We start from the raw sequence: 13,222 nt of genomic DNA on the forward strand, positions 1-13,222 counted from the left end.
TTACACTAATTACAGATTTATGAGAGAATGAAATACAATAGGGATAATTTGAGACACTCTTTTGTAGATCCTGCTGTGTTGATTAAGATTTCGTTGAAATTTCCTGTATAGTTAAAGAGATGATAGAGCTAAATTCATTCAAGTGAACTGATCAAGATGTTGCCCATGATTGCATAATAATTGATTACATAATGATTGCATAACAAACTAGAGTCTCTCAAGAGTCTGTGTCGTTTACCTTGGTCTATGTGCATATTAAACAATGGACACAGATAAATTCATGACAAATTGTGTTTTGGTGATGGTGATGTGTTTGTAGATCTAACTTTACTGAACATTCTTGTTGTTACAATTATCTATATCTATAATGATCTTTGCCCAGTAATTACAGTGGAAAATATTTTCTAAAAATTTACAAAAATTTACAAAAATTTAAAAAAATTGTTAAAAGTTGACTATAAAGGGCGATAACTCCTTAAAGGGTCATTTGAAAATTTTGGTTATGTTGACTTAATTGTAGACCTTTCTTTGCTGAACATTATTGATGTTAACAGTTCATCTCTATCTATAATAAGATTCAAGGTAATAATCAAAAACTGCAAAATTTTATTTAAAATTACTATTTTGGGGGCAGAAATCCAACAAGGGGTTGTCTGATTTGTCTGAAAATTTCAGGGCAGATAGATCTTGATCTGATAAACAATTTGATTCCTTGACAGATTTGCTCTAAATGCTTTGGTTTCAGAGATATAAGCCAAAATCTACATGTCACCCCTATGTACTAATTTTAGCCATGGCGGCCATCTTGGTTGATTTGCCAGGTCACGCCACAGATTTTTTAAACCAGATACCCCAATGACGATTGTGGCCAAGTTTGGTTAAATTTGGCCCAGTAGTTTCAGAGGAGAAGATTTTTTAAAAAGAATACTAATTTTTTTGAAAAATGGTTAAAAATTGATTATAAAGGGCAATAACTCCTAAAGGGATCAACTGAGAATTTTGGTCATGTTGTATTTTTTGTAGATCTTACTTTGCTGAACATTATTGCTGTTTACAGTTTATCTCTATCCATAACAATATTCAAGATAATAACCAAAAACTGCAAATATTTCCTTAAAATTACTTATTCGGTGGCAGCAACCTGACAAAAGGTTGTCTGGTTTGTCTGACAATTTCAGGCCGGATAGATCTTGACCTAATAATCAATTTTACCCCTCGTCAGATTTGCTCTAAATGCTTTGGTTTCAGAGTTATAAGCCAAAATCTACATTTTACCCCTATGTTTTATTTTTAGCCATGGCGGCCATCTTAGTTGGTTGGCCGGGTCAAACCACACATTTTTTTAACAAGATACCCCAATGATGATTGTGGCCAAGTTTGGTTAAATTTGGTCCAGTAGTTTCAGAGGAGAGGATTTTTGTAAAAGTTAACAACGACGGACGACGACGACGCCGGACGCCGGACGCAATGTGATGAGAAAAGCTCACTTAGCTCTTCGGGCAAGGTGAGCTAAAAATTGCATTCATTTAAAAGAATAATCTTTTATCTATCTTTATATACCTCTTTTATAAATTTATATGCAGTCTAAAGAAAGAAACAGCATTTTAAAGGTTGGAGATTGGAAGTAAACAAATCTTTGTATTGTGCTACCTTAATCACATTGTTTGCAAGAAAAAATAAATATGATATTTATTAATTTCGTGCGCCCAAATCGCTTTTCTGGATTTAACCTATTAACAAAATACGTACAGTATCAGTGTAGTTCTCATTACGTCACACGTATAGCAAGAGCAGAAACCCTAATATCGTATATATTTATAAATGTATGTATTAAGTTTAAGTTTAATAGATACAAACTTCACTATAAATTCCATTTATATTTTTTTTTATCCTGGACATCGAACAGACGGACGAAAGACCAGAAAACATGCTGTCTAACACTATCTTAGCCGGGACATAAAATCTTCTTGAAGTTGCTGCTTTCGTTGTTCATCTCTTCATCATTTTTCCCGCTGAGTCATTATTCTGAAAAAAAGAGAAATGTGTTAATATGTGGAGAGTTATAAATGAGACTTAACAGAAAAGCAAACATGTATAAGGTTGATTGACTAATGTAGATCTAATGGGAGATATATAAGAATAGTCGTGGCAAGAAATGAAAAAGCCGAAAACTTCCAAGTGTGGTCTTTTTAATTGATTGTTTTTGTTATTAATCATGTTTTCATTTATCAAGATTGTTCATACTGATGGTTTTTTTGTCATTCAGGTTAAAATGAAATTAAAGATCTCATTCTGAAAACCGAAACTCACTTAATTGGAAATTCCTCTCTAAAAATATCTATCGATTGTATGTTTTTCACATGTTCATTATGTTTTGATGTATTACGTACCTCTGGTCGAGGATTTAGGTTAAAACTATAGAAATTATTACTTCAATTACCAATACATTTTTAAAAATCATAATCTTCATAAAGACTCGCAATGCAGTATGATTTAAAATGAATTATTCCCCTTTGTTCTCTTTAAAAATTGAGACAGACAGATATTCAAAAAAACATATAGAAAGATCTGAGCGTCTTTGTTCTAGTTGCTCACTTGGTAAAGTTGAACATGAGCTTCATTTTTTATTAGAATGCCCTCTTTATGATATTCAAAGGGACGATTTTTTTCAAGACATTTCTAACAATTGTTATAATTTTATAAATTTAAATAAATCTTCTTTATTTTTATGGCTCTTGACCCAAGAAAATGTTACTCTTATGGTAAAACTGGGCTGTTATATTTGTGACTGTTTTGAATAAAGGAGATCAGGTATGAACACTGACACTAAATCAAGTAAATGATTTGAGAATAAATGCATATAATGTAATTTTATAGTTCTTTTATTCACAATATATATGTGGTTTTTGGCTTGATTCTGACCAATGCTTATATTCCAAATATATATGGATATGCCGTTATTATTGTTGTTGTTACCAATTATGTAAATCAACTGTCCCTTTGGTATCTTTCGTCCCTCTTGTATCTGATTTTATGCCCTTTATGGGCTCTGTAATTTGGGAAATAAAAATATTCTATTCTATTCTATTCTGTTCTGTTAAGATTTCATTTTTAAAATTGTATGCAAGAAAAATTAAATATAACATTTATAAATTTCGCTTTTCTGGATTTACCTGCATCAGTAATTTTTAAAGCAAAAATTGTGAAAAGCATCTGCCTGTATAAATACTTTAAACGGTATCAACTATGTTACCGAAGGGTCGCGATTCAGTTCCCTCTTCGGTTCGTATATATAGCTATCAAAGGTACCAGGCTTTAAATTTAATACGCGCGGTTTGTCTACATAAGACTCATCAGCGAAGCTCAGATCAAGTAAGAAAGTCAAACAAGTACAAAGTTGAAGACTATTGGTGACCCAAAATTCCAAATAGTTGTGCCAGAAACAGCTATGGATATATATGCATGGGATAAGAAATCCTAAGTATTTCGAATAATTCATACTTCTGCACAGTAAATTTATAAAAATGACAATATAATTGATATGCATGTCAACACCGAAGTGCTGACTACTGGGATGGTGATACCCGTGGGGACGAAATGTCCACCAGAAGTGGCGTCGTCCCAGTGGTGTAAATAGCTATCGAAGGTACCAGGCTTAAAATTTAATACGCCAGATGTGCCTTTCGTCTACATAAAACTCATCAGTGACGCTCATATCAAAATGGTTAGAAAGCCAATAGATAACGAAGATGAAAAGAAATCACATAAAGTGTTGTTATATTTGTTATTTCATATTTGTTATTTTCTGATTTGAAATAAAGTATACTGTCAAGTGATAGGTATTCCGGTGGTGATTAACTGTCTTTCTCTTATTGCACTTTATTCCTTACTGCAATGAATCATAATTTTATGGTAAAACTATAGAAAGAAAAGAAAAAAAACACAACATCACATGATAAAAATTAACGCGATGACTTTCTCTTTTGAATGTTATGCTTGTATGTGTGCCTATTGTTAGCCGAATGTTTAAGATCAAATAAGGAAGGGTTAACTTATACAGGTTACCTAGAAATAGACAGAGACAGATTACGTCGAACTTAAAACTTCCTCTGTGTAATCTATGGTCGCCATCACAAAAAAATATTTCATTTTATTCATGGCGATTTCGGAATACAAGAAAAAAACTCCACATTCAGTTGCAATAACTTCAATAAAAGGGTCAATTGACGATTTTGGCAATGTTGAGGTTTTTCAACGTATCTTATTTTGATGATCACTTTTACTTTTAAACATGTTCTCTATCTTTTGTAGATTCTGCAAAAACAGGTAAAATCATATTTATATGGCAAATATACACCTCTTAGAGGTCTGTTGATGATTTGTGGCATTTGACTTGCATGAAGTTTTTTGACGACTAAAACTACAACAGTCGAAAGAACAACGAGTGAAGATGACTTAAAAGCTAGAATGGCCTTTCTCTCGTCCGACAGTAAATTCCATAGTGAGGGAGATGTTTTGCTTTGAATGATTTATAAACCAAATCAAAAAGGTAGACCGACAAGTGTTGTCTCCTAGTATCTTAAAACCTACGCTTAGATTTGACACCTATAATAATAATATTTATCAGTCTAATCATGATGGGAACATTTTTCCAATGTTACGTGCACAAATGAAGACTAACAATCCGCTCTAATCGTGTTTAGTAGATATGACCATACACTGACCCTGTAACCTATATCACTAAAGAGTTTAAATCCTTAAGTAGTTAAACTTAATGCTATTATTTTGACTTTGAAATATGCATTCTGCTGAGGTAAAAATCAAGTTTAATACACTTTTAAGTATACTAGTAATTCTAACATGCAAGTAAATATCGCCATTTGTGAAGGAGTAACTAATGTCCAATCACATACAGAGTACTTTACACTTTCTTCAGTGTTATGATCCTTGGTATAGAACTTAACCCCATTACCCTCTCTGTGCATTCCCCTCACTTAACGTTCAAATAGAATGCGATCCAATTTATGATAGATTGTGTTAATAGTTTGTACAATTAGAATTTTACAAGTTATACAAAATGTTACACCTTTAATATTCTATCCAAAAATAATATATAAACCTTTCAGATTGGATCCATCTGCAGATAATGTGTTTCGTGCATATGTTGATATCATACAGTACTAGTATATGAATGTTAATTTTCATGAAAATTCATTGACGGTTAAGAAGGAATCTTGACTGTTAATGGAAGGTGGATAGAAGGGTATCAATTTCGATAATATGAAATCATGCGTCTACGGTTATACCAAGTCAATTTTTAACCTTATAAATTAATTAATCTAATTTTTCGGATAAATATACAATACAATTCAGTACATTGTGGGAAAATATACAAAAAAAAAAGAATAGGAATTAGACTCGCCGAGTACAAATAAATTTTATATTTCCGACAATGTACATATATTGTTTTTATCCTGTAATTTACACCCAACAATGATTGAAGCATGAACAAATTTTAAACAAAGTTCAAACGAGAGCACTAACGGCCTCATGTTTGTAAAACACAGTTAACTAAAACAAATACAATCTACACCAACAAACGACACCCATGCATTACAGGCTCCTAACTTGTCACATTGGGACAGGCCACGTGCGTACAAAATATGGCGCAGGGGAACATGTTAGCTATGGCTTATATTGATAAATAACGAAAGAAATCTAAAGATTTGTTTGTAATCCAAGTGAATCAGCTATTGACCCCATACCTATTTGCTAGAGGATCTAGTCCAACTAGATTGGTGTCAACTGACTGGTTACTAGTATTCCTTTGTATATCTTCAATCTTGCTATTAGTGTATATCTGATATTTCGTTGAAAACTTTAAACGCGATGCCTCGTGGAGGGAGAGTTCCATACCCTCTCCACTTTTAAGATTATTGCAACAACTCTGTAGCTGAAGGGTCCGTAGGTCGCATGCTTCATGGCCGAAGTTCTGTAAAATTCCAACATACCCTACATTTTGTAAAGAAAGTTAAAATTTCATGACCTTTATTTTGCTCCACTTTCCTTGCAGAATATACGCTATTTTATAAATCATTTCTTAAATGCTTTCGTCCTGAAAGTGTATGATATATTTGACAATGGGTGCTAAGCAATAAGCAATGTATCAATGTATATACCTCCCGTCCAACTGCATTGTCAACTGTTAAAAAGTCTCTGGAATGGCATGCAGCATGTGAAACAACAGCATTTTTTAATATGCTACAACAATAAACGTAAAAACAAATATAACATTAAACGGTAATCAACGTCAATTGCACCGAAATAAACTCCTTACTTTAGACAGGGAAAAAATATTATAGCGGATTTCAAACATGTTTGTGAATACGCAATCCTCCCCTAAGTAAAATCTATATGCAACTAAAAGACAAATTTTGTCACTTTTTACTTCTAAAAACTCAGGTATTTAGATGTTTCTTAAAGTTGTCCGACAGACGTTTGATTTATAGGTGCCTTTTTTTATTTAAAGCGATGCAAATAAATGTTTCGGTTAATTCTTTCCAAATCAACTTATACGAAGAATGTTTGGAGAATTTGTCAAAATTATATTTGCTGATTTGACAATACAGTATACTAGTAAAACTTCGATTGCCTTTTATTGCCTTTTTTTTGTAATTGAGCAAATGGACATTAAATGCTTTTTATCTACAAATAACACTATCTAATTTCTTAGAAAAAAAGTGTTGCTAACAAAAAGGTTTTAAAGCAGTTTATGTATTGATGAATGCATCCCTTTTGTAACGGATGCATATATAACTTAGTTCAAGTGAACTGAAGACTTAGCAATTTGTTTGACATTTGATGGTAACCTGATTCATGTTTCTCAGAAAAATAGTGTTTATAAAAAAAATAGATTTTAAAGCAGCTAAAGTATCAACGAGTTCTTCCCTTTTGGGGATGAAGCAAACAACAGGAAGTATAATACTTTAGTAGGCTTTGCAATTTATTTGAGCTTTATCTACTAATAAGTAATATAATTTATAAAAAAATACTTTTTTGTAATAAAAATGAATTTTTGTCTTTTGAATTCTGAGTTGCATCATCTTCAAAACCGCTTAAATAACTTAGTTACATAACACAAATCAATCATTGAAAAATATTGAAAAATAAGATAACGATATCATACAATATTTGACGTATTTGTGTCAGACCTACGTCACGCCAGCCTATTTGACGTATTTGTGTCAGACCTACGTCACGCCAGCGTATTTGACGTATTTGTGTCAGACCTACGTCACGCCAGCCTGCTTGATTGCAGGATGTAACTATTTAACATCCTGTAAAATGTTGACTATACGGACAACAGGTTAAGCCTCTTACAATGGTCAATGAAAAAAACTAAAATAGCCAACAATGCTAATGTAATCTCAGTTGATGCTGGGTTTTCTGATGCAATGCTTCAAGGAAAGTTTTAAAAATACATTCGTTTTTTCTCATACTTAGAAGCCAAGCCTTAAACCCATGCAGTAGCTTAATTCTTAATTCTTGAAATACTTTTTTTATGTTCAATGACGTCTTTATGTTTATTTATGATCTGCTTTCAAGCAACAAACATTGCATGCGGAAACGAACCTGGTAATATCTAATTTTACGGACATTATCCATAAAATAAACTTTCGTTTATTCAAAATTGATCCTAAATGATAAGTTAAAGTTCAACTCAAGCCCACACCCGATTCTCTGTTATGTAGGGAAACTAGCAGGTGTGCTTAATTATTATATCTTTTTTTTTACACTTACATCTTGTGTTTGATTTTAAATGTTTGAACATTATAGGTTGCTGATTTTCCACGAAAAGCGCATATGATATTTTATAGTAAGAGCAAATAGAACAAGAGTATCAGTCGATGTAAAACAAGACGAGGTATGTTCCTGTAATCATGTGCTTCTCTTTTACGGTATAAATTGGCATTTTTGTGAGAAAAGGCAATTCTTTTAGACCTTCACATTGAGTCGGTCAAGACTCATCATATAACCAGTTTGTAGCAATTTGCAATATGACATATGTTGGTTTTTCTTCCCATTCATTTGATTGAATTGAAAATGGAAATCGGGAATAAGTCAAAGAGACAACAACCCAACCTAAGAGCAGACAACAGCCGGAGGCCACCATGCACTAGGTCTTCAACGTAGCGAGAAAATCTCGCACCGGAAGTGGGCCTCAGCTGGTCCCTTAAAAAAATATGTACTAGTCAGTGAAAAGGAACGTCATACTAAACTATAATTTTAACATATAAATGAACTAAAATTTAAAAAAACATGCAAGACTTACAAAGGCCATTGGCTCCTGGCCTTCGGTAAGAAAACGGACAACCTAGAACCCATAGTTGAGGTTGTTGGCAAATGATTATTTTCGTGCAACGTGTTTCCAAGTTTTATTTCGTCGTTTTCGTTTTTTGTCATTGCTATGCTAGCTTGTTTTCGAATATAGTGTGTTTGAATATTACTTGTTTTCTTACTTCGATTGTAAAACAATGGGAATGTTAAATGTTAAATGTTATAAACTTGGATTTCACTACTGACAATCTGACTTGCACATAAGTTAAAACTGAACAGATGTATTAACAAAGGTCTGATAGCCCGACTAAAAGACATAAAACAGAACATAGAAAATAAAAAAAAACTGGGCAAAATCAACCCCTACAAGTAAAGGGGTCGATTTAAGGTGTACCATGGAGGGTACGCAATTCCTAACCCATATGTGGCAGCCGTTGTGTCACTCTTTTGAGCACAAACCTGATGATAAGCCGGTAGACCAAATATGGGGGAAATAGGATGGGATGGGGGTACGACAATTTCAACATATCAACTGAAAGAATTGTTTAATGTCGTACGTTCTACTTAATGATTCCGCATTCAATTTCAATATTCATCCTTCTATTTAACATTCGATTTAAATATTTATTTTGATTCATTAAAGATGTAATGTTATGTTCAACATTCATAAACACAAATTGTCCACCTTACGATTATAGACGTAAATTATCTAAGATTATTGAAGAATGTTTGTGAAACGATGCCCAGAATTAAAATTCAAAACAAATCTCAGCTTTGACGTTATGTTCAATTCATAACCTTGTTTAATTGTGTTTTATGTCATGTGCTGATCTTTAATATTAATCTTTCTACTAACAAAATTTTATTCCACATTATTTATTTACTTAACTTGAAAATACATGTGGTATGGTACTAAACATTCTGTCTTTAGTATTGACGTCAGGGAATACGTTGATTTTCTTATTGTAACTGTCGAGTGGATTTTCCCATATGAAAAGCTCGTCACGCGTAGCTTGTTTCAGAGCCTCACGTTTCAAATACCTTTAAATACTGTCAATTTAAAGTCAAAAAGTAGTGTTATGAAACTTAATTCCTTGAATTTATGTATAACTCTTTAACATGATCTTTTTTTAACACAGATGTCTATAAAATCTAGAAAAACATGTTTGAATCAAAGTATATGCATGCATATGTATATATAGGCTGTAGTAAAAAGTTAATAAATATTCTATGGGTGTTAAGAATCAACTTTTTCAGTCTTTTTGACGGAATGTCTATTGTCTAAATAGAATTCTGCCTCTATAAATCATCTTCGCAATCCAGTACGCTTCACTGTAGAGGAGGGGATCGTTACCCTTGGCTAGCAAAAATGCTTTAAATGAAATGCGGATAATGTATAATAATGCAATCAGAATAATAATAGGATATAAAAATAGATGTAGTGCAAGTTATATGTTTGTTGTAAATGAAGTTATGTCCTTCAAGGAAGTTAATATGCAAAAGTCAATGTTAAAGTTTGTGAAATCTTTTGAAAATATATGAAAATCATTTGGTTAATACATTTCTCAGAAGAGTTTTATTGTATTGTTTGATAGGAAAATTGAAATTGCTGGTGTTAGCAGTTTAAAATATCATATATGACCTTGAAAGAAAATATTAAATAATACTCCCGAATATAAAACAAGAACAACCATTAAGATTGCTGGTGCTGGCTTGTTCCACTGACAGTGTAACCTCCTTCAACTTCAAACAACTATTTTGATAATATTCCCAAGTAAAATAGAACAAAACATTGAAATGGTTCATAATTCTCAATTCCACTTCCAAATCTAGTCTGTTTAATTATACACTTGAATATACCCAAAAAGATATATAGAAACACTCACATAAGATAAGAGATTGATTGATTGATTGATTGATTGATTGATTGATTGATTGATTGATTGATTGATTGATTGATTGATTGATTTTTGGTTTTTCACAGTATTTGTAGATAATGAAATGACCAGTAAGGGAGACAGTCAGAAGAATAAGACATTGATTTCAATTCCCCCAAATGAGACTAAAAATTTAATTTTATCAAGGTGTGTTTTATTTAAGAAAACTATTTTTAGATATTTTGCTAATATAGGCGAGGTTTTATTTATCATTTTATGTATGTCATTATACTGTGTATTTAACAAATACAAAGCATCACGTTATTTTCTTATTGCATCATCATGTAAACACTATTGCGTATTAAAGTATATTGCCAAACATTCATCAGAATATCAAATATTGGCCGAATTCCACATGTAGGACAAGTGTTTATCTAAATAATTTAGCTTAGTATCAATTGCATTTTATTACAATACAAAAAATAGAAAAAACCGAATAACAGAATTAAGAAAATAAAATTTATAATGTTAATCTTGTTGGTTTATTTGTTTTGATTACGGTCTTTAATCGTAATCAGATTTGACCTTTTCTGTTTGTTATAGTAAGGGACGACATCAAAAGATCAATGCAAGATAAAAAAAAACTTAATTCAAATAGTTTGGGGGTGGGGGGTTGAACTGCTGCAAGATTTGGTTATCCGACATTGATTTTTACATATATCCATATGGGTCAAACAATTTTTCCCAAACTAAGTTAATAGGGGGTAGGGGGTCAGTGAAAAAAACTATTTGAATTAAGTTTTTTATCCTTCATTGAACTTTTGATGTCGTCCCTTTGTTAAGTACAGACCAAGCCTATCTGAGACCTTTTAAACTGTGACTGCTAGTTAAAACATATTTTATTGTTCAAAATGACAAATGGATTAGACACAAGTTTTACAACTTAGTAACGTCTTCTCTGTGACTGCTAAAACCAAACAATGAACTATTTAAAAACTAAATCAAAATACCAATATTTGCAACAATTTGAACTCTGTAGAACACATTGAAATTAATTGGTTAGTCGGTCCCAAAAAATAGACTTGAATATAATTCATTAATACATGTATTTATTTATTATTTTTATTTTTTAATAGTCTATGGGTTTATTTCTTTTAATTTTTAGTTTCTCTATCTTTTATATGTCTACATAATATGATGACAAACTGGTAAAACTCATTGTTTCACGGGACGTACCATAACACCTGAAAGAGTCGACTGAATTGTAAGCAATGTTAATATAATATTTGCAGATTTTGTCTTGCTGATATTTTATCTGTTGACAATTTCTCTTTAATTACTATTGTTTTGGCCATGGCAGTTGAAATTGTCCTTTTGATCATTTTTTCCAAATAAAAGTTTCTTTATGTAAGAGTTTCCCCCAAAAAAGCCATAGCTTAGAAAATTGATAAAAATTGTAAAGGGACTAACACCTACAAGGTGTCGACTCGCTATTTCGGCCATGTTTTTACTCGACATCATAAGTAGATCTTTTTGCTTATCATTTCTGTCATTTGAAGTTTTACGCAATATGTTATAATTTTCAAGATAATAGACAAATCATTTTATGGCAATAACTCCTGTAGAGAGTCGTCTGATAACTTATTGGTGTGGATGAATCTATATATATAATGCAGCTTTTAAGGTAAAAGACAATACATGCATTTCATCCCATATGTTAAATTTCAGCCATGCCCTTCACGTTGGTTGGAAGGCGGGATTATGGCACATTATTTTCAAAATGAATACACCAAGGATGATTGAGGCCAAGTTTCATTCCAAAGTTGACTGAAAGGAATTGTGCTCTTAAAATTATCTACTTGTAGAAGTCTTGCATCCAAAGTTAAACAGTATCCATTTTTTTTTAGAAAATTTAAAAAAACCGAAGTCGACGGCCTTGTGCTTAAATTGGGCAAAACATTACAAAATTTCAAAGTAATAACTTGTTTTGTGTTTTCGTGGTCGTTCGTTTTTTTTTTCTTTCAATATTGTAATTTTACTCGATTAATGCGTTTTGAATGTACCTTCGGTATCTTCCATCTCTATTAATTTGAATTAAATTGTTAAAACATTTTGCGTCCGCTGTTTTTTCTTCTTCATAAAAAGCTTGTCCAAGTTTGATAGATAGTTATTCATCTTTAAACAAAAAATTAACCATAAACAAAAACTGAAGACGAATAACGTGGACAGCGGTCTCTTTACCGATCGATGAAAGAATCATTAATATTCTATATTCTTTTTATAGCAGTCCCTTTTTACTCGGTATTGTTCTTTTGTACTTGTTCGATTGCTTTTTGTAGAACAGCAGAAACATATATGTTAGATATATACTGCTTCCAGATAACAACGACGACCATTTGATATTCTTGGAGGGGCCGGGAGTTTATCCAAACTCCCCCCTCCCAGAATATCAAATGGTCGTCGTTGTTATTTTGACTATCTATTTCTAAGCAGCTTAATCATTATTTTCACTTTAAAACGCTTCATTATTTTTTTTTTGCATTTTGTGTTGCAGAACATTCGTTTTCATGTCCTGTCTAGCGCAATATAATTTATTTTTAGTTCTTAATTTATACCGGGTGAGGATATTCATTTTCAATAAATTAATTTGGAATACATTCTCGAGATTCTAAGCTATTCTTATATCTACAATGAAATTATGATCGTAATATGTTACTTCCTCGTGTTCCTTTAGAAAATATTAATGAATTCAACACGACTATAACTTGACAACGTGTACGGACACCTACACACGCTTGGCTACATCTGTTTAAGTTGTAAATAGTAAATGTGGGGATCTAGAAACGACATAAGATCGATTTGACCTCAGCGATCATACCACCAGTGATGACGCAGAAACCGGATCAATAGCAACACGAATGACATTCATAACAATCTTTAGGCTTTTAAATCCATTTTTTGTTTGGAATTTGAAAATTAAATCAAACAAGATTATGCAGTGTTTCTGT

Source organism: Mytilus edulis, chromosome 1 (assembly GCF_963676685.1).
Source record: "Mytilus edulis chromosome 1, xbMytEdul2.2, whole genome shotgun sequence".
NCBI classification, from domain to species: Eukaryota; Metazoa; Mollusca; class Bivalvia; order Mytilida; family Mytilidae; genus Mytilus; species Mytilus edulis.